This window comes from Lycorma delicatula, chromosome 4, assembly GCF_047948215.1.
Source record: "Lycorma delicatula isolate Av1 chromosome 4, ASM4794821v1, whole genome shotgun sequence".
In the NCBI taxonomy this organism is placed as follows: Eukaryota; Metazoa; Arthropoda; class Insecta; order Hemiptera; family Fulgoridae; genus Lycorma; species Lycorma delicatula.
Genome location: NC_134458.1, coordinates 182,775,887 through 182,802,857, shown reverse-complemented (window position 1 = coordinate 182,802,857; position 26,971 = coordinate 182,775,887). Strand labels below are relative to the sequence as shown.

The 26,971-nt window shown below is 31.8% G+C and overlaps 1 protein-coding gene across 6 annotated transcripts in view; it reads right to left on the bottom strand.

Annotated features, from left to right (window-relative positions):
- LOC142324136 (putative phospholipase B-like lamina ancestor) overlaps positions 1-26,971 on the bottom strand; it is a 135,490-nt gene that overhangs the window by 74,322 nt on the left and 34,197 nt on the right. The window lies entirely within an intron of this gene.

The window sequence follows — 26,971 nt, the reverse complement described above, 5'->3', positions numbered from 1 at the left end:
TCAGAGGATGATATTGTAAAAAGTCCGATATAGTAGCCTGAGTAACGGATTCCTACCAATTATTATGAAAGTGTTAATTAGGATCCAGAAAGAAACAAAAAGGAGAACCCTTTTTGTAAAGTATAGGTCCGTTTAACAATCGTCCTTTGTTATACTGCCTGCTAACACACAATGAACACCTGTTTTACAGTGAGAGGAAACCAGGTTTGGAATTCACGGAAACAAAAGCCTTAGTCAACTGTTCTCACGCTTCGACTTGGGTCCGGTCCGACAGGTACAGAGGCTAGTATTATAAATAGTCAGGATAGGACAGCTAAAAAGAGAGTTCTATTAGAACCAGTCTGCAAGGCGTTACGGCGTCGGTCCCGCAAAGGCAGTTCTGCGAGGAGAGGCTACGAGTTGTGTGGAATCGTTTGGGTTCGGCAGAATTCTGTAAATCAGTCTAGCGAGATGTACGACGACGGTGCAGCGTGGAGAGTAACAGTTGTGAGTCTGCGAGACATCAGTCCAGCGAGAAGAGCATCCAGCTCGTTACGATTAAGGTGACGCCACGAGTAATTCCAGTAACCAAGAAATACTATCGGTGATTTACAATAAAACTATAAGTGCGAAAGCGAAAGAAATAATGCAACAGCCTTCATTCATAAACTGTTAAGGTAGACAACAAAAAGGATTTGCAAGTGAATTTTATAAGACTGTTTGCTAATATAAGACTAGCGGTTAAAAGGGATTAAAACTAGCGGTTTCTTTTGTTAATGGGTCTGATTACTAGTTTCTACTTCTCTACTTGGAATAAATTCCGGAAGATTATTTATTTTGAACTCTGTCTTGTGTGTAATCTATATATACTTATTTACTATTGACATTATTATCACTATGTGATGTGTAATATTTTGATTGTTATCTTTGTTTATCACTTTATATATTTTTGTCTGTTTTTATGTCATTGATTATGTTATGTTTTATGTCATGTAACTATTGTTTACTACTATTATCCTGACTATTATTGCGGTTGTAATTACTATATTAATATTTGTGTTCATTAATTGTTTTATTATAGTCATTATTATTATTATTGTGTTTATCACCATTGTTATTATTATTAATTTGGCTGGTTGTAATTATGAACATTTTAACCAATAAACTAAACTATACAAACATTCTAAATTGTCACAGTCTCTCAACATCCTGATCGAGCCGCGGAACACGCGACAACATGTACAAATGTAAATGAAGTGTAGTCTTGTTCAGTCTCAGATCGACCATTCCTGAGATATGCGGTTAATTGAAACCCAACCACCAAAGAACACCGGTATTCACGGGTACCGGTGTTCATCTAGCGTCACTCATCTAATGTCACACGCAGTCCACACGGGAAGCCCATTATTGTTAAACGGAGATTTTTTAAATTTATTAAGAATATTTTACTTAATGTGTATTCCGTTCTTGAAAATTAAAAAAAAGTGTATCAGGACTTTTTCATCATATTTTTTCGAAAAATATTTTATAAAAATTATTGATTTGTTGTATATTTTCTACATAACTCAGTCAATTTTGAAGGTTTACGAATAAAGAAAGAAAGTAAAATCTGATGGAAAATAATTATCGAATGTGTACGTTTTAATTTAACAATTGAAAAATCTTTAGCTATAAAGTCAATCGCGAAAGATTTGCATTTGGAAGATAACTTCTCACCAGCGAAGAGTGTCAAAAAAGAAAAAAAATTAAAAATTATAATTCACTTATTTTTTAGCGTAGATTAAAACAAAAAATAAAATTTCAGAGAGTTTTATAACCTCCAACAAAGTTCTTTGATTAAAATCAGCAATTAAAAATATTCCTTATTTTACCCCCTTTTCTCTTCAAACAAATCTCCGTAAAGCGATCAATTCATTAGGCTTCCCCTGAAGGTTAATGAGTAAAACTTCCCATGTCAAAGTAAAAATACAATTCCTTAATTATTTATTTATAACGCCTATTTTTTTCTTTATTATTATAGTACTTTTAGAAGTACTTTAATTAAAAGTAAATTTCATATCAACAACTTACAAAGAAGATGCAAAAGAATTAAATTTTTAACTGTCTGTAAATTATATGAAAAGCGGGGGTTATTTTAAGAATTTTTTTTCAATTTCTCAAATATTGATTACTAGTCAAAGAAAAATTACCGTACTTTTTAGCTTTATCTGATTCTCCATGTTACTGATGTAATTTTATACATATCTTTGAATAAGTTATATGCAGCACCTTCTCATACTAGTGTTAAAACATTTAACATCAAAAGTTTCCCTAATTAATGGAGACAGTGCACAGATAATTCGTTATTTCTTGCAGAGAAAAATATATTGATTTTTTCTTTTATACTATTTGTAAACAGACTTTTATATGATTGCAACGCACATACAGCAAACTGAGGTACAAGTGGCGTAAGGTAGAGACGCTTTCTGTGAGAAATATGACATTTTCATTATACGGCGAGTCTTTGTGTTGAACAGAGAAAAGGTACCACTTGTAGGATTGAATATCAACTCCATTTCAAAGGGTTTGGTTATCTTGACGTGCAACAATGTATTCAGTTCAGTATAGTTCGGGCAACGGTAAAATCATTTCATTTCTCATCCTTCATTGTAAACCTTGTCAGATAATGTCTATTATTCTTGGGAGTGAGTTGTATCGTATCGTCGCTTACATTCGTCGATACATTCAAAATTTCATTAAAGAAACAAATTTTAATTTTCAGTTCTGTATTCATTTTTGGTACGCTAGTTATAATTTTTACATTTTTAATTTATTTTTCCGGTTTATTGCAATCCATCCAATTAGTTAACAATAAGCAACTCCCCACGGCCCTATGAGATTAGGATGATATGTATGACATGTAAATGAGGTATGGTTTTATATAGACTGAGGCCGACCATTCCTGAGACGTGAGGTTAATTGAAGCCCAACTACCAAAATACACCGGTATCCCTGTCTAGTATTCACATCTGTATAAAAACGACTAATTTTTACTAGGATTTGAAACTCAGAACCTTCGACTTCGAAAATCAGCTGTTACACAAGTGATTTGCGACGAGTTTACCACTCGACCAGCCCGGTGGGTATTTACATTTGAAAAGGAATTCTTGAGGTGAATTTCAGACATGATTTAGAGTACTTAGAAACATTAATAAATATATTACTACTGATTATATTTTTTTCCAATATTATCCTACAGCGACTAATACACGTTTTTCTTAAATCTAAGCCTTAACCTACATCTGGATTTTCTTATTTATTCATTGTAGAGAATAGAATAAAATTCTTTACGGAAGGAAAAATATTCTACTATTTTTTTATAAACATTTTTGTATCGTAGAAACCAATATTATATTGTCATTTTTTCATAAAATTTGGTGAACTTCTATAAACCCACTTGTTACAATTCTTGTTTTATAATTTTGAGTGTCTACATTTCTTTTAATTTTTGTTTGTTCATAATTAATTGTTGCTTTATAATTTCATAGTAAAGGATTTTTATCTATAAATTTTAATAAGAAATTGCCTAAAGGTTTCACATTTTCTTATTCCAGTTTGATTGCGTTCTGGTTTGACAAAAAATCTTTCTAAATTTTCTTTAAATAATATTACAAAAAAAGTTATTTAATACTTTTATAAGAGATAAATTATTGTACGCTCTTAATAATTAATCATCACCAAGTCTATACACATTATTCTTTGAACAAATATATCGAGTTATTCTATTATAAATTTAATTTACATAGACATTACAAGAGAGGTTATGATCAATCATTCCTCCAAGAAATGTCACTATAATAACCAAGATTGAAGAATCAACAAGTTGTTTTAAAAGGCGAGAGGAATCGTATTTATCCCGAATTCTCTTCCTTTTTCGTGTTGCTTGACCAATCAATTAACGCATTACGTAGCCTATAAGCCGCTTTCACCTCTTATTTCTCATTAAACCTTATTATCAGGCGTGACAAATCCATCCGAGGCTTACTTATACTGAACAGATAAACTGCAGTTATCATGTGGAAGGCAGGAATATGTAAGAGATTGGAACGGGTGGGCGGAGCTGCGTTATAATATTGACGTAATTCTCTTCGAGATGGTCGATTGGTAGAGATAAAATAAAATAGCAGATCAATCAGGTTTGGAGTTGATTCTTTAACATCGCTTACAGTAACTGGAAAATAGTATTACTTTTCATAACATTTTCATTTTATTTTCGTGATATATTTATTTGTAACGTTCATAGTGCGTTTTTTAGAATTAATTTATTGGTTATACTGAATAATATTTAACCAATCGTCTATCCATTAACTAAAAATCACACTGCTTATTAGGTAGAAAAGTTAGGTAATGAAGTTTGTATTAAATTATTACGGGGTAGAAAGAAAGCATATGTAAGTTACGAGTTATTAAACGTTGAGTTCACAAATGTCACTTTACAAATTTAGCTTTGTAAACAATCTATTTAGGAATCGATTTCATGAAAATTAGCTCTTAAATCTTGTATTATTATTATTATTATTTATAAATGTTTAATTTTAAAAGAAAATAAATCTTGTCCTAGTTACATATTATGAACTACCTTAAAGAAAAAAAAATTGAGGCCAAACTTTAACAATATTCATAACATGTCATATATATGTAGGTCACTTCATCTAGGTACTTGAAAGTATATTTTTTCTTTTTATAATTTTTTCTTACAATTTCATTATTGTGATATTTAAAAAAAATTATTACGTATTTTCAACACTTTTTAAAAAATTTTTAATCTATATGCTACCAATAGATAACTATGCTCAAATAATTTTTTTTTTTTAATTTTTGCAATTCTATTCCATATAATAATGATAAGTTATGTTAAAGTATGATCTTATTCTACTCTATGTTTGTTTGAAAATGAAGGAAAGCAGAATTATAAATACACTACTGCATTACAAAAAAACTTTAATATATGTATAGCCTAGTTGAAATTTACATAAGAATAATGATCAGTTAGTTGTAATCTTACCTAGACTTTTGTAAAAAAAAAAAAAAATTGAAAATAAATTATTAAACTTGGTAAGATTATAGTTTTTCCAAAAATATTAATTACGTCTCCGGGTTTTACTTCCTTGTACGAAGTAAATGAAGTATTGTTATCGCGAAAAATGTCGACTTCCAGATTTCAACGAAAATATCCATTTTGACCATCCCTGAATCCATTTTGACTAGTTTCGGCGTGACGTCTGTACGTACGTATTTATCTCGCATAACTCAAAAACGATTAGCCGTAGGATGTTGAAATTTTGGATTTAGGACTGTTGCAACATCTAGTTGTGCACCTCCTCTTTTGATTGCAATCGATTGAATCAAAAGTGTTCAAAAAAACCCAAAATCCGAAAAAATGGATTTTGGGCTTTTTCGCAACTGCAGTAATAAGTCCTCATTGAGAGCTTTTCAACGATATATCATAAGTGGAACTTATTTTCAATGTTTCCAGAGTTATAGCCAAATAAAATTTTAATTAATGAAATATTTGATCTTAGGAGAAGGCACATCGGTTCAAATCCGATTCGGTTCGCATCAGACTTCATTTCCTTTTTTTTTTTAATTTAAATATATTGATTTATTAACAATTATAAACCTCTCATTGTAAAAAAAAATTACGATGAATAATATTTCAATAATAAGAAAAAAAATGACAAAAATATCTGAAGTTTTACTGGAATAAAATTTTATATACTTTTCATTTTAAAAAAAATTGTAAATGTAATTTAATAGGCGTACAAGGAAGTCACGTGTTGTCCACATCAGATTTTTTTCATGAACTTAAATGATAAAAAAGTTAGTTTTCTTTAAGTTAAGCAAAAAGCGAATAGAATTAAACGTTTATATTTATTCATTAAATTTAATTCAACAAAGAATTTTTAAATGATTCTTTTTTTAACCAACTTCAAAAAAGGAGGTTATGTATTCGACCCGTATATTTTTTTTGAAAAGACGTTTAAAAAGACGTAATAATTCCAAACGAATCAAAGCGCAAAAACAAGAATTCTATTGATGTAATAACGGTATTAGTTTTTATGAAGTATACGTATATAGAACAAATTTATATTATATCTATAAATTAATTTTGTAGAAGTAGGCGCCGATTCAAAAAAGTGCCCAAGGAATTAAGTAGTAGGACGTAATAGAATTAAGTAGGAGAAATAATTCCCTTACTTTTTAGCGCGTTTTGATGTCGGTTCCATTTTTTTTTTTAAACAATTATTTACTTTTTAATATGAGCATAAAAGTTGATGAATATTGTAAAAAAAGAAAAACAATTCTAATAGTTTAAATAAAAAATATTAATAAAAATTTACTTAAGGTAAAGTATTACATATGTTGTCTATTACAAAGACGGGGATCAATTGATATTGTATTCAAAGTCTATCCATTGCAGCCAGTATATTGGTTTTCAGAAATGTCATAACTTCACGTAATCGCGCGCGCGCGCACATAGACACGATTATTTTATAAATATATATATATGAAACAATTCGTTTTTTTTAAAGAATGATTTGCAACAATAATACATTTTTAATAATTTTGTTATCTATTTCATATAGTATAACTTAATAAAAAGTATGTTACAGTTAACAATTTATTGTTCTTTTATCAACCATCGTGTCTACAAATTTGATACATTTCTCCATTCTATTTTGTAGCACTTCCTTAGACTCAAAATAATTCGTGTACTATCCTCCTATTATTTGTCAATTATTCTAATTTATATCATCCATTACTGTTATTTCTTTCTAAAAGTTCATCTTGAAACAGATTCACTAACAATGTGTGTTTAAATAGAGTGATTCTTAAACTTTTCTGCTATTGCTCTTTCCTAAATATTTCTTCATAGAAATTAAAAAAATATATATTAATAAAACGATCATTTTTTCTTTTTAATAAAATTTCAAAGATCAGTTAATCAATTATTAAATCAATAATATTTTTTTGCTCTTTTGCTCAAGTGTTTGACAATTTTGACCTAAATATCGGGCATTTCTTTTAATCCTGTTTAATTCGTAGAATTCATAGCTGCACGTTACGTAAATGTTTTCTAACGTAAATTTTTATATTTGAAAAGTTTTCTTATTGTCGAATTGTGTATAAATAAAATGTATGTTGATTTAATTGTAATTTATTAATTATTATTACAATACTAAAATAGTATACAATACTAATAAATAGTATACTAAAATATTTAAATTAAAAGTAATTGAATTCAAATATCTGCATATTCAATCGATGCTCCATTTTCATCATTGTTCTATTTTGAATCGCTGCTCTAAATCTATTTCATATTCATTAACCAGCACTAATTTTAATGTATTTATTTTTCTTCAAAAGTTGAAGCCGACTGAATTCTGTTGATATTTCTCTTCTTTAATTCTAGTCGAGATCTACAAAAATTGTGTCATAACACAATTAATGTTCATTCCTATTGAGATCAATGCTGATATTGATTTGGAATTTTTAGTACGCTGGTATCATTGTGATTATTTTACTTTTATCATTTTAACTTTAGAAAAAAACGCGCGTTAAACAACAAAAAATTTACAATTAGTTTTTTGTTAATAGTACACCAAATTATTTCATAATTTTCTGTAGCTTCCAAACTCATATTTGTTTCTCCATTGTAAGTTTTTCAATTTTTTTTAGGGGTAGATAGTCTCAATTCATTCCTAATTTTCTTTCATATAATTCATATAACAAGAAGATTAATTTCCTTTGTTCTGTCGTTAGACATTCTTTCTTCATCTAAGTTATCTATTAATAAAATTATATTTTTTAAATGTCCATTTTGTACAATTTTTTTATTATTTTGATAATACCTTTGTTCTCAGAAGTGTAACTAATTTCGAAATACATTTGTTGTTGCCTAATCTATCAATAACTACAGTAAAATTAAATCATACATTCATTTTATAGATTTAACATTCTGAAAAAAGTAATTTAATATAATAAAAATGTGATTGGTATAGTAGAAAGATTTGTTACTTTGTATTATATAAATGAATTGTTATTTCCCCACACGATTCGATTATATTTTTTGTCTGATTCAATTACCCATTGATTCTGTTGTAAATATCCCTTCTTAATTCGTCATATAAGCGTATTTATTTCGTATATTATCAACTCATCTAACATTCATGATACTTCTGTAAGTCTACTTTTAAAAAGGGTATATTATTTACTTTCCCAATTTTTTAATTCCATATTTTGGTATCCGAAAGCAGTATGCTATTCATACAAATACAATTTTAAAAATATCCTTCTAATTTCACAATCTGTTATTGGCAACTGATTTTTTTCTACAAAGACTAACTCTTATGACATGTTCGGGTGTGCTTTTTACTATCCTGTTTTTTTTAGTTTACGTATTATTTTCAATTTTACATCGTGAATGAAAAACAAAAATTCTCGATTTTTTTTCTGAAGCTTGACATCTAAAGCCGTATAGCCTGTTTTAATTTAATCACAGAATATTATTCCAACCATAGTTTTTTATATACTCCGAAAAGCTTTACAGCTCTTAGAAACTCGATGGTTTAGTCTGTGGCCAAATGGACATTTGCAAGATTTTCCTTGATATTTCCTTTCAGTCCATACCTAGATTTGAGGATGGAATGTAGATTGCATTCTTCAATAACGTATCTCATAGTAAGTGGGCCCCCACAAAAGAAGATAGGCTGTTGCAGTCCCAGGAGAAGGTATGAGGGAGTTAGCCTCGTATGCCCAATTCTTAGCCTGGTGATGAAAACTTGTTCACGTCGACTACACTTACCAGACGTAGGCCATCTCTCTATACTTCCCTTGACAGATTGCGTCTACTTTTGTTTGCATGTTAGCTCAAGTCTGCTGCCACAAAAAGATAATATTGATAGCGGCTGCATTCATCGCATCTTCCGGCCTTATATCAACCTTTTCAACTGTCAAATAGTTAGCAGCAATCTTAGCGGCAGTATCTGCTTCTTCACTGTCTTAAATGCCTACATGGCCAGGGCTCTAGATGAAAGTAAGCGACGAACCTCGGTGTCTTAGTTTGTGGCACAAATCAAGAATCCTTTCGATTAATGGATCTGTGGTCTAAGGCGGATAACAAGGTCAATACATCCGTACAGATGACGAATTTTTTAATACCACGGGTTTCGCAGTCGCGCAACGCTTTGAACCTAGTATACATTTCAGCAGTGTATAAGCTCTCTTCGACTCTTCAGTGTAAATGATCGCGCGATCCGATACACATTCATCAAGAATCGGTCTGAACAGAATCCTCAATTCTATTGGGCAGCATGTTTTCATGTTATCATTAGTGATATCCCAATGGCAGTGAAGACTCATCATTTTAACAGGGGTTTCACAGTAATTGTAAGGGAGAACTCTCAGCATTTTAATATTGAGGTGTTGGGAAAATTCAATGTCAAGGATGATGGCTGGACGAGTGTGGTTTTTTTATACTTTTATGTTTTGCTATCTTACTGATTAATCCCTAATTATCCTTCTTCTCTCTTTCATATTTCATTGTTAAACAAAATAAAAAAATTGTAAATAAATCAAACCATTTTATCTATATAATCTGTTTGTTAAATAACTTAAATACGTTAAAGAAATATGTAAAATATATCTACTAGTATTATATGAAATATATTATTAAAAAAAATTGATATATAGACTGGAAAAAATTGTGTAAAAACACAATAGTTTACTAACTCATATTTCTTTTTTTATTCTACTGAACGTTTGTGTTGATCAAGGACGAATTCATGTCTACAAAAAATAATCCTATATTGAAATATGCATGAATATTATATTATATTTATATAGACAGATATTTATTTAGAAACGTATGTCATATTGATAGATAAAAAAAAAAATCGAATTATGAATTTGAAACTTTTCGATTTATTTAAGAAGAACTATACAAAACTGTCATTAAGTTAGAGATTTTTTAAAAATCGTTTCAAATTTTCTTAACCAAGTAAAAAATTATAAATTTTTAAAACAAATCTAATAATAATTATATGCATTGTTATAAAGGATGTAATAATGAACTATTTTCTCTTACGTGGATTGATACTAACAAATTTAAAAGAAATAATATATGGAATTTTAACATAGACGTTCATTCGTGTAATCTATACTCACAATTAAAATTAAGTTATAACTAGAAAACGATAGATATTTCTGGTTGCTTGACCTTGAAGTTGTACCGTCTGTAATAATGAAATTATCTCTGAGATGTACAAATTAACTGATCGAGAAGGAAAATGTTTAGAAAAAACGCATGAGTAGTGACGCATAGATTTCTTTAATTCCCATTACTTTCTTTGCCGTCATCCAAAAATTAAAAGTATATTCATTCTTACTGGCTGCTACTACGATTACAAAAGCAATTACTTCTAATTAATTTTTTTTTTCTTTTTTTTACTTGTACTATTCCTTCTTTCTTACTGTACGGGTTAACTGGCAATAAAGATATATAATAATACATTTATGGAATCGGAATAAATCAATAAAAGAAAATAAGGTTATTTATTCTATGTGATTTGTTTAGTTTTTCTTTTTTGTTTAAAGTTTTTATCGTTTTTAAAATAAAAAAGACACCCATTTCGATGCAGTTTAACAAAATCTTTTCCTACTGTTATCACTAAAAAAAAAACACAATATTCAAAATGAATAATCCAAGCAGAAAACAAAATTAAAATTTTCTTTCGTCAGTTCTGCCGAGATTTTTTTGAATGCATGCAAGAAACCCTACCTTGCAGAAAACTAAGTGAATTTCATTCCGAATTTTATTGAGAATACTGTAAAAGAAGATAAAAATATAAACCATCTTTCATCTAATCGCTTTAAATTCTCAAATGTAGATCAGAATGTCCCTTGAGATAAACTTCTTTCTCAGGATCTCAGACAATTAAATTATTGATTGGATTAAATTTGATAAGATAAGCTTTTGGGAAAGAAAAATACTTTCTAGAATGTTACTCAAAGTATATAAAGTTTGTTAACTTTAAAATAAATAATAATACAAATGAGTTAAATACTTCATATAATTTTCCGAGTTAACAACAAATACAAAACCGCCAGAATCTTCACACTCTTCCCAGTGATTTTTGTTTTTAAAAATACGATCCGAATTTAGAAAGCAGGCAAGATATTCGAACATTATTTTAGAATGCTGCTAGCAATAAACAACTATATTTTTGTTGCATATTGTGAACTGCCACTTAAAATGAGAAAATAGTTATGGACTGAATAAATTTAAAAAAAATATATAATTATTCGCAGTAGTTAATTTATTTGATTTAATTTCTAGTATTTTTAACAAACCTTTTTTGGTTTAAAATTTTTAATGTTAAAATACTTTTTATGTCGAATAAATAAATGGATTATTAAATTTAAAAAAAAACCATTACTTTTTTTAGATTTAAATGTATTACAATGTACAATCCAATAATCCGTTACATTTGGTTATCCTGGAAGGCCCGATCTTACACCTTAAAAAATTAAATAATTAAACAATAAAGAAAATAAAAGCAAAAAAAATGTATATTTTAATGAAACTAAAGGATATAGTTTACTGATATAGATTAAGGCCAGAACAATCTAATTATTATCAATAACGATCTAACAGAATAAGGACGTATCATATAAGTTAATAGTTGCATATACACTAGTGTGTACATGTAGGCTGCATCTGCTTTACCGTACAATACAAAATAGTATCATAGTTTATCAACTATACATTGTAACAAGACCGGCATAACGGACCTGAGCAACTGATTACTGCCAATTAAAAAAAAGTAGTAAAAAATATGAGAAGAATCCAGAAAGGGGCTAAAAGAAACCCTTTTGGTAACAGGTCCGTTTAACAATCGTCTTTTGTAATACGGCCCGCTGACATACATTAAACAGATGTTCTTCTGCGAGAAGAGTTACCGGACCAGGTTAAAAAATGTATGGGAACGAAAGGCTCTGTCGATCGTTCTCACGCTTCGAATTGAATTCGGTCCGGCAGGTAAAGAAGATAGAAGTATAAATACCCCCGGTAAAACTAATTAAAAATCAGTTCTGCGAACCAGTCTAACGAGACGTTACGACATCGGTTCAGCGAGGAGAGGCTGGGATGTGAGTCTGCGAGACGTCAGTCAGCGAGATCAATCTGCGAGGAGGGCAGTGAAAGAGCGAATTTCTAGTGTGAATTGTGTTCCATACAGCTGAGGTGACGCCACGAGTAATTCCAAGTACACGAAAAAAAGAAATGGTTCGGTGAGTTACTGTAGGACTATAAGTGAAAGAGATATGTACTGTTATTCATAAATTTTTAGGGTAGTTTTATCTGTAAATAGCAAAGGTATTTGCAGTCAAAGAACTTTATCCTTGTCGTATCTGTTGTGCTGTTGTTATTAATACAAGACTAGTGGTTAAACGTGTTAGGACTACCGGTTATGCTATATATTTTGTCAATGCTACTTATTTCTGGTTCTCATTATTTATCTACTTGTGAATAAATCCGGACGATTACTCTAAATTCTGTTTTGTATGTAATCTCTGTTTATTGAAATTATGATTATTTGTTTGTTACTAACACGTAATATTATTTTTTTTTTTATCTGGAATTTTACGGGCATCGACTGCTAGAAATATTTTTTTTAATTTTTTTTTTGAGGTTTTTAGGGGCATCGACTACTTTGGTCATTAGCCCCATCCCACTTCAAAAAAATAAAAAATAAAAAAAAGGGTTCAATATTTCACATTTTCATGTGTCAAAAAAAATGATCAAAATTTTACTTTTCTTATAATTTCTGATCCAATAAAATTACTTTCTAGGCTTTCCTTTCGGCCATCCTTTTTTACGTTTCTCCATTCTTCTGACGGCCTCAACCTCTGATGACAGCGTATCTGAGGCCTCAGACATGGCATCGTCTTCCTCTATTTCGGATGCCAGTGACGTTCTTCGGCTGACGTCAGTTGATGAAACTTTCGCCGGCGCTGTTAGCATCTATGCTAAAGAATCTAAATTAATGTGCGATGATGACTCCGCGGCGGATGAGCCGGACTCTATCTCTACTGCAGTACTGGGTCCGGCTGAAATAGATGCTCTCACCGAAGCTGGTCTTTGCGCTTTGGGAGGCTCTATTGGTACAGGTTTTATTTCATCTGCGCCTGGTGCTTTTTCTATAATAACTTGCACCTCCATTTCCGCAGATTCAGGTTTTCTTGTCACAATTTCTTTAGATTTGTGACTACACGACGGAGCGATCTGTTTCTCTTTGTCAGATAAATCAAGATTTTTAATTCTTACACAAGTTGGTGACTTTACAATCGCAGATTTAGCTGGTTTTTTAAACAGCGCTGGTGTTTCTCTCATGTCAACGGCGTCAGTCCGGGGATGAGCCTTCTCATCTTTACTTTGTTTTCTCTGATGAGTCGACTCAATCTTTGAATCAATGATTCTTTCAATCATCGTCGCAAGACATGGTGCCATCGTGTTAAGCAACTGCTCCACATTAATTTTAGATGTGGAATGGGGCAGCCGCTGCTTCTGCATAAGAAGTCGATGGTCGTGGTGTACGCTTATTAACAATCTTCTTTGCTTCAGGATAGCTTACCTTCTGAAGCATTTTAACTTCCTGAATTGCTGTTTCTAATTTATATGTAGGGCAGTTTCTTGAACGACAGTTGTGTTGCCCTTTACAGTTAACGCAGGTTGGAGGGTCTTTACATGGGTAACCCTCATGTGTTTTCTCTCCACATATACATATTTCCTGCGCTTCACATCTTGCTGCTGTGTGTCCGAATCGTTGACACTTAAAACATCTCATCGGCTGCGGGATGAAAGCTCGTACATCAAGCCGATGGATGCCAGCTCGTACCTTTTCAGGAAGGTTCAGCCTATTAAATGTCAAAACATGCGAGGCCGAAGGAAGAATCTCACCATTTCTTCTCATAGTAAGTCTGCGACATTGAGTTACTCCCTGACTCGGCATTTCTTGTACAATTTCTTCTTCTGAACAATTAAGAAGATCGCGACAAACAACAACTCCTCTGGATGAGTTCAGTGTGCTATGCGGTTGGACAGAAACCGCAAATTCACCGATCTTCTTCAACGCCAAAACTTTCTGGCTTTGCATGTTGTTGATGGTGTCGACATGCAATCCATTAAAAGTTTTACGAATTTCCTTGACAGAACCACCGGCACAATTTGTAACTTCTCTTGCGATAAGGAATGGACTAACTTTTTGAACGTTTCCATTCTCCTTTGTAATAATTAAAAATCTTGGCTTAGGTACGTTATAGCCAAATAAAGTCTTCTTTAAGTCTTTACTGATTCTATCAGCATCCTTTCTTATCTTATCAATTTCCTTACTTTTTTCCTCTTCGCTTGTGGCGAATCGGAGGGTTCTAAACGAGGGTGTTTACGTGCACCCTCTGCCTCGTTTGTTTGTTCAATATTCATGTGGATTTATCCCTTCTGTAGCAAGGCTAGCCGCCGGGGTACACCCCCACTCCAGGGCTACTAACCTTGGAGGTCCGATCCGGTACTCCGGTGGAACCGGCATATGTCCTGGCAGAGAGCGGATGCTCAGTCTCTGCACTGACTCCAGGCTCCTACTCACCGAAGCTTTCAGAGCTCCCATGCACCGACATACATGGGCACCATTGCTACATGCTTGCCATCGCAGGGGGCATGTGGACAACGGAAGGGTCTCCGTTACACCTGCAATAACATTGACCCTGGCCGCCACACCGCCAGCTCTAAGAGTGGTATGATCCATTTCCAAAATCGTTTGTTATTCCATTTCCTGCAGGTAGCCAAAAATCCAGTCCGTTTAGTGACCTGAAGTTGGAACCAGGTCAAACTTAACAAAGCATAACCGAGGAATTTACTCGGAACCCCGTTAGCCAGGTATATGTAATGTACGGAAGTACAGCTGTTGCCGCCCTGGACGTGGAACATAGATGTTGTGTTCCGGACGTGGGGATTATCTACCTCAGGGCTGTAGAAATATTATTATTGTTTACCGTTGCTACTATTGTGGTTGTGATTACTATAATTAATATGTTTACTGATTATTTTTCATTAATTGTTTAATTATTGTCACTTATTATTATTATTACTATTGCCATTATTATTGATTTGTCTAGTTTACTTATGTTTTTAAACCAATAAACTGTAATTATATAAAAATTCTAAACTTTCAATCTCTCAATATCCTGATCGAGCCGCGAACACGCGACAATATCATTTTTTACTAGTATAATGTTTTACTATTATTATGACAAAATTAGTTTTTCTAGTGCTTTATAAAGTGAAGAAACTTACGTAACTGAAGAAAGGATAATATAAAACGTGTTAAGTATTGTCACGCGTAACAAAATCATTTACGAATACTATATTACAGCTTATTTTAAAATAACTATTTATTTGTTACCACTATGATTTATTCTCAAGTTAAGATAAATAATTAATTTTACGCTTAAATTAGATATTACAAATTTTATGTAATGTGTAATGATAGTAATTCAATGATAAGTTTAATCACATTTTAACAAATTTACGTCACAAGATTACAAAAGAAAAAATTGTTTAATGTACTTTGTTAGACGTCGAACGCAACCAAAGTTATTTTAAGAGGGGAATTTGTCCATTGGTTAGCTCATACGAAGTTTGTCATAGATACTTGATAAGAGGCATGATAGTTATAAAAAAATGTCATCTAAATTCAAATGAAATTAAATAACCCCAATATATTATATAATTATAATAATCTACACAGCAAAGAATATATATATATACACCACAACAATAATAACCAACCAGTCACTCCGTAACAATAAACATTTCATGCCGGCATTAGTAAGGAAAGTGAGAAGTAAAATTATATTTTACTGTCTTAATTAAGCCGTTCATAAAGTTTTAACGCTTAGCTAGTGATATTCAAAATTCTACTAGTGAAACAATTGTTCTCTTTACTATAAAGACAATGAACACATGCATTATTCTCAATAAAAAGCGATACGTTAATTGATGTACATAGAACAACTTTAAGACAATTTTTCAGTGATTTTTAAGATTTTGAAGCATGTAAAGCATCTGAAGTACAATTGACAATAGTCTGAGTCGCTTTTTCTGATAGCAACGATGTTCACTATAAGTTACTTCTTATAGTGAATATAATTATAGTTTTACTTGTAGAGCCCAAAATTTCCTAAATTTTGTTCGGTTTTGCATGCGGATGTGAAATAGTATGTTTGACTAAGTGAAGAAGGAAATCGGAAGCCGCCTTTCCTCGTAATACCTGGCATGGAATGTTTATTATCTTGACAATTAATTTTCCAGTTTAGGAATAACTTACACTTAATGTTTAATAACATAAAATCATATAAATTATGATTTTTTTTTTTTGAGGTTTTTAGGGGCATCGACTACTTTGGTCATTAGCCCCATCCGACTTCAAAAAAAATAAAAAATTAAAAAAGGTTCTGTAATTCACATTCTCATAAATCAAAAATGTTCAAAATTTTACATTCTTCTATAACTAAAAATCCAAAAAATTACCGTCTAGGCTTTCCTTTCGGCCATCCTTTCTTGCACCGTTTTTCCATTCTGCGAACGGCCTCAACTTCCGATGACTGTCTGAGGCCTCGGACATGGCATCGTCTTCTCTTTCTGATGCGAATGACGTTCGCCGGCTTACATCAGGTGATGAAAGCTTCATTGGTGCTGTTAGCATCGTTGCTATGGAATCTAAACTAGCAAGGGATGCACTTTCGGCGGCTGATGAGCTGGATTCAATCTCTAATACAGTGCTGGGTCCAGCTGAAATAGATGCTCTCGCTGAAGCTGTTCTTTGAGCTTTTGGAGGCTCCATTGTTGCAGTTTTAATATCATCTGCGTCTGGTGCTTTTTCAATAATAACTTGCACCTCCATTTCGGTAGACGCAGACTTTTCCTGTACTTTCGAGATAATTTCTTTAGTCTTATGACTAGTCGACGGAGTGATCATTTTTCCTTTTTCAAGACTTTTATTACATCAGTTGGTAACGTTAAAAGCGATTTTAACGTGACCAACTATTTTAACCTAAAAAACTAGTAAAACCAGCGGGTTTTACTAGTTTTTTAGGTTGTGCTGGTACGTCTCTTATGTCAACGGCGTCAGTCCGGGTATGAGCCTTCTCATGTTTAGTTGGTTCTATGCGATGAGTCGACTCAATCTTTAAATCAATGATTCTTTCAATCATTGTCGCAAGACTTGGTGCCATCGTTTGCTCCACGTTAATTTTAGATGTGGAAGGGGCAGCCGCTGCTTCTGCATAAGAAGTCGATGGTCGTGGTGTACGTTGGTTAACAATTTTCTTCGCCTCAGGATAACTGGCCTTTTGAAGCGTTTTAAATTCCTGAATAGCCATTTCTAATTTATATATAGGGCAGTTCCTTGAACGACAGTTGTGGTGCCCTTTACAGTTAACGCAGATTGGAGGGTCTTTACATGGGTCACCCTCATGTGTTTTCACTCCACATATACATATTTCCTGCGCTTCACATCTAGCTGCTGTGTGTCCGAATCGTTGACACTTAAAACATCTCATCGGCTGCGGAATGAAAGCACGTACATCAAGCCGATGGATGCCAGCTCGTATCTTTTCAGGAAGATTCGGCCTATTGAGTGTCAAAACATGCGAGGCCGAAAGAAGAATCTCACCATTTCTTCTTATAGTAAGTCTGCGACACTGAGTCACTCCCTGACTCGACATTTCTTGTGCAATTTCTTCTTCGGTACAGTTAAGAAGATCACGGCAAACAACAACTCCTCTGGATGAGTTAAGTGTACTATGCAGTTGCACAGAAACCGCAAATTCACCGATCTTCTTCAACGCCTGGACTTTCTGGCTTTGCATGTCATTGATGGTTTCGACATGCAATCCATTAAAAGTCTTACGAATTTCCTTAACAGGACCGCCAGCACAATTAGTTATTTCTCTTGCGATTAAGAATGGACTAACTTTTTGAACGTTTCCATTCTCCTTTGTAATAATTAAAAATCTTGGCTTAGGTACGTTATAGCCAAATAAAGTCTTCTTTAAGTCTTTACTGATTCTATCAGCATCCTTTCTTATCTTATCAATTTCCTTACTTTTTTCCTCTTCGCTTGTGGCGAATCGGAGGGTTCTAAACGAGGGTGTTTACGTGCACCCTCTGCCTCGTTTGTTTGTTCAATATTCATGTGGATTTATCCCTTCTGTAGCAAGGCTAGCCACCGGGGTACACCCCCACTCCAGGGCTACTAACCTTGGAGGTCCGATCCGGTACTCCGGTGGAACCGGCATATGTCCTGGCAGAGAGCGGATGCTCAGTCTCTGCACTGACTCCAGGCTCCTACTCACCGAAGCTTTCAGAGCTCCCATGCACCGACATACATGGGCACCATTGCTACATGCTTGCCATCGCAGGGGGCATGTGGACAACGGAAGGGTCTCCGTTACACCTGCAATAACATTGACCCTGGCCGCCACACCGTCAGCTCTAAGAGTGGTATGATCCATTTCCAAAATCGTTTGTTATTCCATTTCCTGCAGGTAGCCAAAAATCCAGTCCGTTTAGTGACCTGAAGTTGGAACCAGGTCAAACTTAACAAAGCATAACCGAGGAATTTACTCGGAACCCCGTTAGCCAGGTATATGTAATGTACGAAAGTACAGCTGTTGCCGCCCTGGACGTGGAACATAGATGTGTTCCGGACGTGGGGATTATCTACCTCGGGGCGTTATTATTATTATTACTATCTAACACACCAAATACTGGCTCATCGATGGGTATGTAAACTATAAAAGTGTTTATTAAATAAATAAATAAACTTCTCTATATTTCAATTTAATAAATAATAATCGTAAATTGCATCTCTTACAACCTAATAATTCGGCAATGCCTGGGGTTCTACACGAAATTGTATCCTATAAAATGAAGGATTTAAAGTTAAGATATAATGCAAACGAACTTGTAAATCTGCTTCCGCAGATAAACAAGTAAATTTTATACAATAAATTCCACTGCATGTTGTTCACATTCAATCAGTAAGTTGAGTATAAAGAACTATCTACTGGTGTAATAGTACAGTAATTCCCGTTCGAGGTCTCAGTTTACTGGTGGTTTTTTTCGGTGTTTTCTGATATGAGTGATACATTAAATTAATCAGGAAGAGACGCTGAGAATTTTTTTTGACGACAGATTTTTTTTTCTGGAGTGAAAATAGTGTTTAAAGTTTCGGGTGTGTCGTGCATAGAGAAACTGTGTTTAACCTCAATCTTAGTTCGGACTTAGAAAAGTTTTTCGCAGACAGTTAGTGGACAGGACAGAGCAAGTGAGTGACGTCAGGGCCGTCACGACTCAAGTAAACAACTATCTATAAGGGAAAGAGAGTGTGTGCTGGACCCCTACATTATAAGGAGGAATACATTTTGTGCTATATCTCGGGAACGGTTTGACCAGTCCCGGATCTATTTGGTATTGTATCCGTTTTGGGCCCCATTCCAACCCAGCAATTCCACCAAACACCCCCCAGTTCTTCGCAATTTTTTGAAAAATTGGGATTTGATCCTTATTCGACCCCCCCTCTAAAAATCATCCTACAACCCCCAAACCCAGTTTTTTCCGTTTTTTATCGAAAAACAAATCCCGAACCTCCCAATTTGACTCGCCCCGTTTTTTCGTGTGGGTACTCTAAATAAGCGTTGTTGACGTAGAATACAGTACTGACGTTCTTTTTAAGATGGAGGCAAAGAGAGACCCGAGATTAACGAGAAAGCAAGTTGGGTCTACTGAGGGAGAGAAACAGATGGCCTGTTTCTCTCGCTCAGTAAAAGCGAGACCCAACTCGTTGACCCTAAGGGTCAACGTGTTGGGATGTTAAGTGTTGAACACGTTGAGTGTTCCCTCAAATTCCAACCATAGTACTATAGTTACCTGAGGCCATAGTATACAATAGTACTATGGTATAGACCTGAGCCCATAGTATCTGAGGAGACATGGGGAGGTTTGTTACTTTCGACCCAGCTCCTCACAGGCCATAGTGAATTTGGTGCCAAACTTGAACAGATTTAGGCTCAGAACGAACCCAAAGTGTTACTACTGCGGCGAGATGGACACTGCCCAACACACTACATTTGATTGCCCGAGATGGGAGCATGTGAGAGGTGTAGTGAGGAGGAATAGACTTATTCCAGAAAACTTCATTAACTTTATGCTCGGAGGGGAGCAACAGTGGCAGGAAGTGAAGAGTATGGCCAAAAATATAATTAGTAAGAAAGAAGAGGAGGCCAGAAAAAGAGGACATTAGATGGGAAAAGAAAAACCCTGTGACCATTACGATGTTGATGACAATGAAGATGACACGAGCGCTTCCGCGGTAGGGAAGGGCGGACAGTCTGGTCGTGGAGGGGGTGGTTATCCCCGCCGAGTCACCTCTGTTGAGGGCCTCAGGACTCCGGAGAACCGTTGTCCCGATGGGGTAGACTCAAGATTGAAAACTACATAAGAATAGCCTAGAACAGGCTGTGACTCGAAGGTAGGAGTAAACATATCGGGGCGCCCCACGTCAGTAGGTTGGGGTGTAACCGGTGTCTCCTTCCTCTGGTCGAAACACCACTCGGAACTGTTATATATTATGGACAGGTGCGACCCCAAGTGAGGCGGAAAGGAGGTTTAGTCGGTAAGGCGCAGGTCACATACGCAATTCCCAACACCTTGCGGAACCTGTAAGCGAGTCCAACACTTCGTCCGTAACTGGGATTCCTCCGGCCTCGATAAAAAAATTATTATTACTGAGTAATAACCGTAAACGAATAAATATTTTATTGAGATCGTTTCATAATTATTTATTGGTTAGATCACGTTTAACATGAGTACCTACTATGCTAATACATAATCGGAGTAACTGATGGATAAGAATATATGTAATCAAAATTTAATCACAGCAGTGTCTCAAAATAGTATAAAATTAAAAACAAAGTTGGTTAAAGTCCATATTAATACAAATAAATAATAAATACGAAATTATAGTAAAACAGGTGAATAATGACAGTACATGAAAGCAACTAGTACAATAAAATAATAATTTAAAAAGCATTAATGGAAATTATCTGAGCGTATAAAAGATATACACGTCAAACAATCATGCATGCAGCAAAATGTACACTTTTTTCGTTTAATATTATTTAAAAGGTAATCTGCAGAATAATATAAATTCTTTAAAAGAAAACATTTTAATTGTTCTTTATTTTTATAAGTAGCATGAGAAGGATATTAAGTCCTTTCTTCAATCAACAAAACAATTTTCTATATTACGACAAAAACGTTATAGTTCTGTTCTAAATATAATTCTGTTCTTTTTAATTCTGAAATTTTAATAGAAGTTTATATTTTTATTTTTGAAGATTATAATTTAGTTTTTTTAGCGTATGTATAGATAAATATAAATATCGGTTTACATATTCATATTTATAGGCGAAAAAATTGACAGCTCGTTTTTGTTATCTTAAAAATAGTCAGGAATGTACAAGGGGGTTTGAGGTCTCTTAAAATTTATTAATAAATAAATAATTTTATATTATTAATCAAAATATTATAAATATTCATAATTAGTATTATATTCAACACTAGATAATTGTTATCTTTCACTTACATATTAAATTTTTTTACTGAATATAAACGTAAAAGTAAGTACTGACAAAAATTCATATTACACTTTTTTATTAATACGATAATCCAAACCTTGTGCTGATTTTTCTTCCCCCTAGCATCAACTTCTTTTGAAAAAGTAATAATAAATAATAAAAGAAGTAATCCGGTAAAGTTCAAGTTATAATCCCGAAATACAAATTTAAAATCACATAAAATAATAAAGTAAACATCACTAAATTACCAGACGGTAAGATCGATAAAAAGATCTCGCTAAGCTCAGTTAATATAACAGAATTTACGGCAATGTATTTCAGTTTAAAGGTTTTAATATTTAAATTGAAAAATACTATCATCTGACCTCGATCTACTGCTATCTGCCTAAATTACATATTTATTACTACTATATTTAACTAAAAAATGAAAAATCAATTCAGTTAATGGATAATTTAAGAAAAAAATTGTAACATAACTGTCCTATAAAAATCGAGAGATATCTAATTTATTAAACATTATTTTATACACTTATATCTTACAAATTTATTCAGTTTTTTTGTGATTTATTACAAATAGTTTTTAGCAAAAAATTATGAAGCCATAATTGTAAAAAGAAAGAAATTACAAAATACATTTTTATTTAGAAAATAATTTCATAAAATTATTTCTTATTCAAAAATAATAATGATAAATCAGATTTAACTAGGCTGATTGTTATTTCGTCGTCGTTGTTATTCAGTTGTGTAACAGCTGATTTTCGAAGTAGAAGATACTGAGATTCAAATCCTAGTAAAAATTAGCTGCGTTTTCACGGATTTGAAGACTAGACAGTGGATACTGATGCATTGGGTGGTTGGGGTTTAATTAACCAAACATATCAGGGCCTGAACCTTTAAAAGACAACACCTCATTTACATGTCACCACGTATCATCCTTAGCTCACTCGACCCATGGAGGGATTTATTGTTCACAATTTGAACAGATAACGTAAAGATTTGGAAAATAAAATAACCTTAAAATAAGTTTTATCTATTTGCTTAATAAATTTAGGGTTTTGACAACGTTGTCGTATTTTAAATGCAGAGACGGAACATAATTTCTTCGATAATTAGAATTTTTTAAATGATTCTGCGAACACGTTGATTTAGACGAATATGGATATTTTTATTTATTTTAGCAACTACAATCTTTGATAAACAGAGTGAATGAAATGTAAAAAGTTTGTAATTTTTAAGATCAGTAAATCTTAATAGAAAATCAAAGAACAGTAATAAAAATATTTAACTTGAATAAAAATCTGATATAATTTACTACTTAATATTTAAAGAGAAAAAAGGATCAAACAGTCTGGAAGTTAATAGAAAAATAATAATAAAAAACTACAAAAAACTTGGCAACATTCCAAAGCAAAGATTATTTTATAAAAAATTCTCATAACTATTTTATAAAGCAGAATTTTAATTTCATCATTGCAACTCTATTATTTTCCATGAAATAAGAAAAATACGTATCTTTTTTTATACAAATTGGTTAAAGATTCTTCATTATTTAAAATAAACAACAATCTAAACCTGTTTTATTTATCAATTTCTTTTCTTCAATGAATTATTATTTTTATTATTCCTAATGTGTTCTTGCAACCTGTTGCAACTAGTGAACAATAAACAATCGGCCGCGATGACCTGAGATGAGGATCTAATTGAGATGTAGTCTTGTAAAGATTCAGGTCCACCAATCCTGAGATGTGTGGTTAATTGAACCCTGACCACCAAAGTATCCGGTATCTATTGTCTAGTATTCAATTCCTGTTTACATTAGAATTTTTTAGAAAACATTACATGTAAATACTGTATTAAATAAAATCACTGTATCAGCAAAATTCAAAAACCATTCATCAAAAAAAAAAAATTCATTAAATTTACTATTGATTAAAATGTAAATAGATAACAGTAAGACGATAGATTCTATCTTGATGCTACAGCGAAGACATTGCGTATAAATACTAACTTTAGCAAACATACTCGTACACTAAAACATTATACAAGGAAAGGTATCTACCGAGAAGATTTTTAATACAGTTTACCTATTGATGCGCCTATGTCCTTGAATTAGATAATACGTTTAGTTCACCTCAAGGTAAATTTCACCACATCTATAACAAGATCAACAGTAGTTAAGTGATATATGTGTTTTTAATGTGAATAACTAACGTGTGGTTTTATGAAATTTTTCCTAGAGCGTTCCTTTTTGTATCGATAGTATTGGGCAATATTAGTTTATGAAATCGATTTTATATATTACCAGAAGAGAATCGATCTGCGAAATAGTTGTAAAAAAATGTTTAGTTGTCAACGTAACAATGTTTTTACTGGGTGAAAATGAAACATTAATTGAAATATGAAATTGTAGCTTATTAACTGCTGTTATTCTTTTTTAAGGTAATTTTCATAACCTAAAAATTGTAGAAGACCCGATATGTGTAACAATTATATAAGCTAAGTTTACATTTGATATGTATGTATATATATATATATATATATATATATATATATATATATAATACTAAAATTAAAGTTACAAATTTAAAATAATAATTAATTACTTTAACAAATTATTTAATTTAGAATACTATATGTGTTTCACTGCGAAATACGCATTAGATTTCCATGTAAATAAGTTTTATTGTAAGATATATTAATTTTTAATAAAATGTAGAATAACTGAGATATTAACAAAACAGTAATAGAATACACACACACGCGCACACGTGAAATTTTAATATGGGTCACAAGAGAAAATAAATCAAATGTTTCGATTCAGTTATTTAGTACGAGTAATTTCCAGTGCTTGTCTTACCTTATTACATCATTTAATCATTTTTTTTTTTGAAAACTTTAAATAATTTACGTTTTTCCTTCCTCTTAGTTAAAAAAAAACCACCAACATACTTTAAATGAAACTTACAAATATAACAAAACATAATAATAAATTTTGTTTGTATTTTAAAGGGTTTACAACTTTTCCAGTTTTATTAAACATTTAAAATTTATTTTTAGAATATCCTTTATAAGTCATTTAAAATTGGAAACAGGACAGGTGAAGAAATTCTTCTAACTGGACATTGATGAAAATGATATTCGTCGGAATTAATACCTCGTTTTCATTTCTTTTTAACTTAACAAAAAAATAACTGATTGTGATTTTGATTTACAGTTCATATACAGAGGAGATAATGTTATCTACTGTTAAAATATCTATGTTGTGTTAGCTGACTAATGTTTTTAGTATTTTGTCATTTTATTTGTAACAAAATTTTATATAAATAGATTATCGATTATTTTACTATCTCTTATTATGAATGTTTGTTAAATGTTTGTAATAAGCAAGTTCAATTTATATACTACACTTGTATTTAAAGTTTAACTTAAGATGGTTTCATAACACTTTTAGTATATACTACATTTCAATGACAAATGGCAATGCCGCTAAAGCACTTAAAATTTCCAACACTTCAGATTATCAATAATTAGGTACATTATTTTGTATTTAAAAATAAATGGTCAATATATCTAATTCTTTAACAAAAAAATTCTGACTTAATAAACCATCTACGGTCACTGTTAAATAAGCCAAATTAAAAAAAGGTTATTCTAATGAAATTAACATAACCTATAACTGTGTTATTATGTCAAAAAAAAATTCTCATAGGGTTGAAGTTTGGTACTTTTTTTAACTTTTGAGATCCCCTGACTTTAAAAATAATTGTTAAAACTCAGTAGCCCAACGGGTCGGTCTAGTGGTTAATTCGCCGTCACAAATAAGTTGTTTAACAGCTGATTTTCGAAGTCGAAGGCTCTAGATTCAAATCCTAGTAAAAGTTAGTAACTTTTGGACTTGGATTTGAATACTAGACAGTGAATACCGTTGTACTTTGGTGGTTGGGGTTCAATTAACCACACGTCTCAGGATGTCGTCCTGTGTCTTTACACCTCATTTACATTTCATACCATCCCATTTTATTGGGCCGTTGGGAGGAGGTTTCTTATTGTTCGTTAGTTGAACAGATTGCAATGTACACATTATTAAAAAAACTTAGTGTGTGTATATTAGTAAGAATGTAGAAAAATACAAACACACAAAAAATATAAAATAAAAAATGTACAAATCTACATGGATGTGCGATTGGTTTATGTTTAATGATATATTTAAATGTAGTTAAAACAATAATTTATGACAATAACAATGACTTGGAACTTTTTTTATTATTATGAGTTGCAGATTTATTTAATTATATGTGTTATTCGCAAAAAATTTAATCTTTAAACGGAATAAGGAATAAATTTGTTTTAAATATTTTTCAAAATTTGTAATTTCTTTGGAAACATCACAAAATAAGGTAATTTTAATCGTTTCTTAAGAAGTGTTTTTTTTTTAAGCAGAGGCACTCCTGTGATATACGAGAATTTCTGCTAATTTTTTCAAAGATATATTAATCATTATAGAACATAATTTTAGAATTATCTTTGGCTAATAAATAAATAAATAAGGTCATTATATTATCATAAATAATAATAATGATAATAATTTTTAACTTTATTACTATACGAAGAGATAAATTTTAAGTTGTTTACAAATAGTAAATAACTTAATAGTAATAACCATAGTCGTCAGATATTTTAAAATTTATCTGTAAACTCATTTCGTCTCTGATTTAGAAAGTTCTAATAATAAAATATTTGTATCTAAGAACTTCAATTTATACTTAAAAAATTAACTTAAAATTAAAATAAGATTAATTGAATATTTTTCATATACAAAGAAATATATTCTTTATTTTTATTACTAGTTTTATGTGTTCCTTTTCAAAAATTGCTTAATTAAAATTTATTTAATAAATGTTTTAATCGGTAATAATGAAACTATTATGTTTATAGCCGCATGAAATATTACTGTTGTTTTTTTACAATTTTTTTTTTTTTTTTTATAAATGTCTGTATGAGAACAGCTGATATATGATACCCCAGATTTATAATGTATTACCTTCATAGATTAAATCTCTTCAATTCTAAGACAATAAATACATTTGAATACAGTTAAGGGAGAACCTCGTGTGGCATTTCCGTTCACCATTACAAAATTAAAAAAGAAATTTACAGGTTTAAAAATGTAGTCTTAAAAAGATTTTTTTAAGTTTTGATTAAAAGTTTAGTCGAGTAGGAATAAGATAAATAAGTAAATATATATTTTACTCGTATG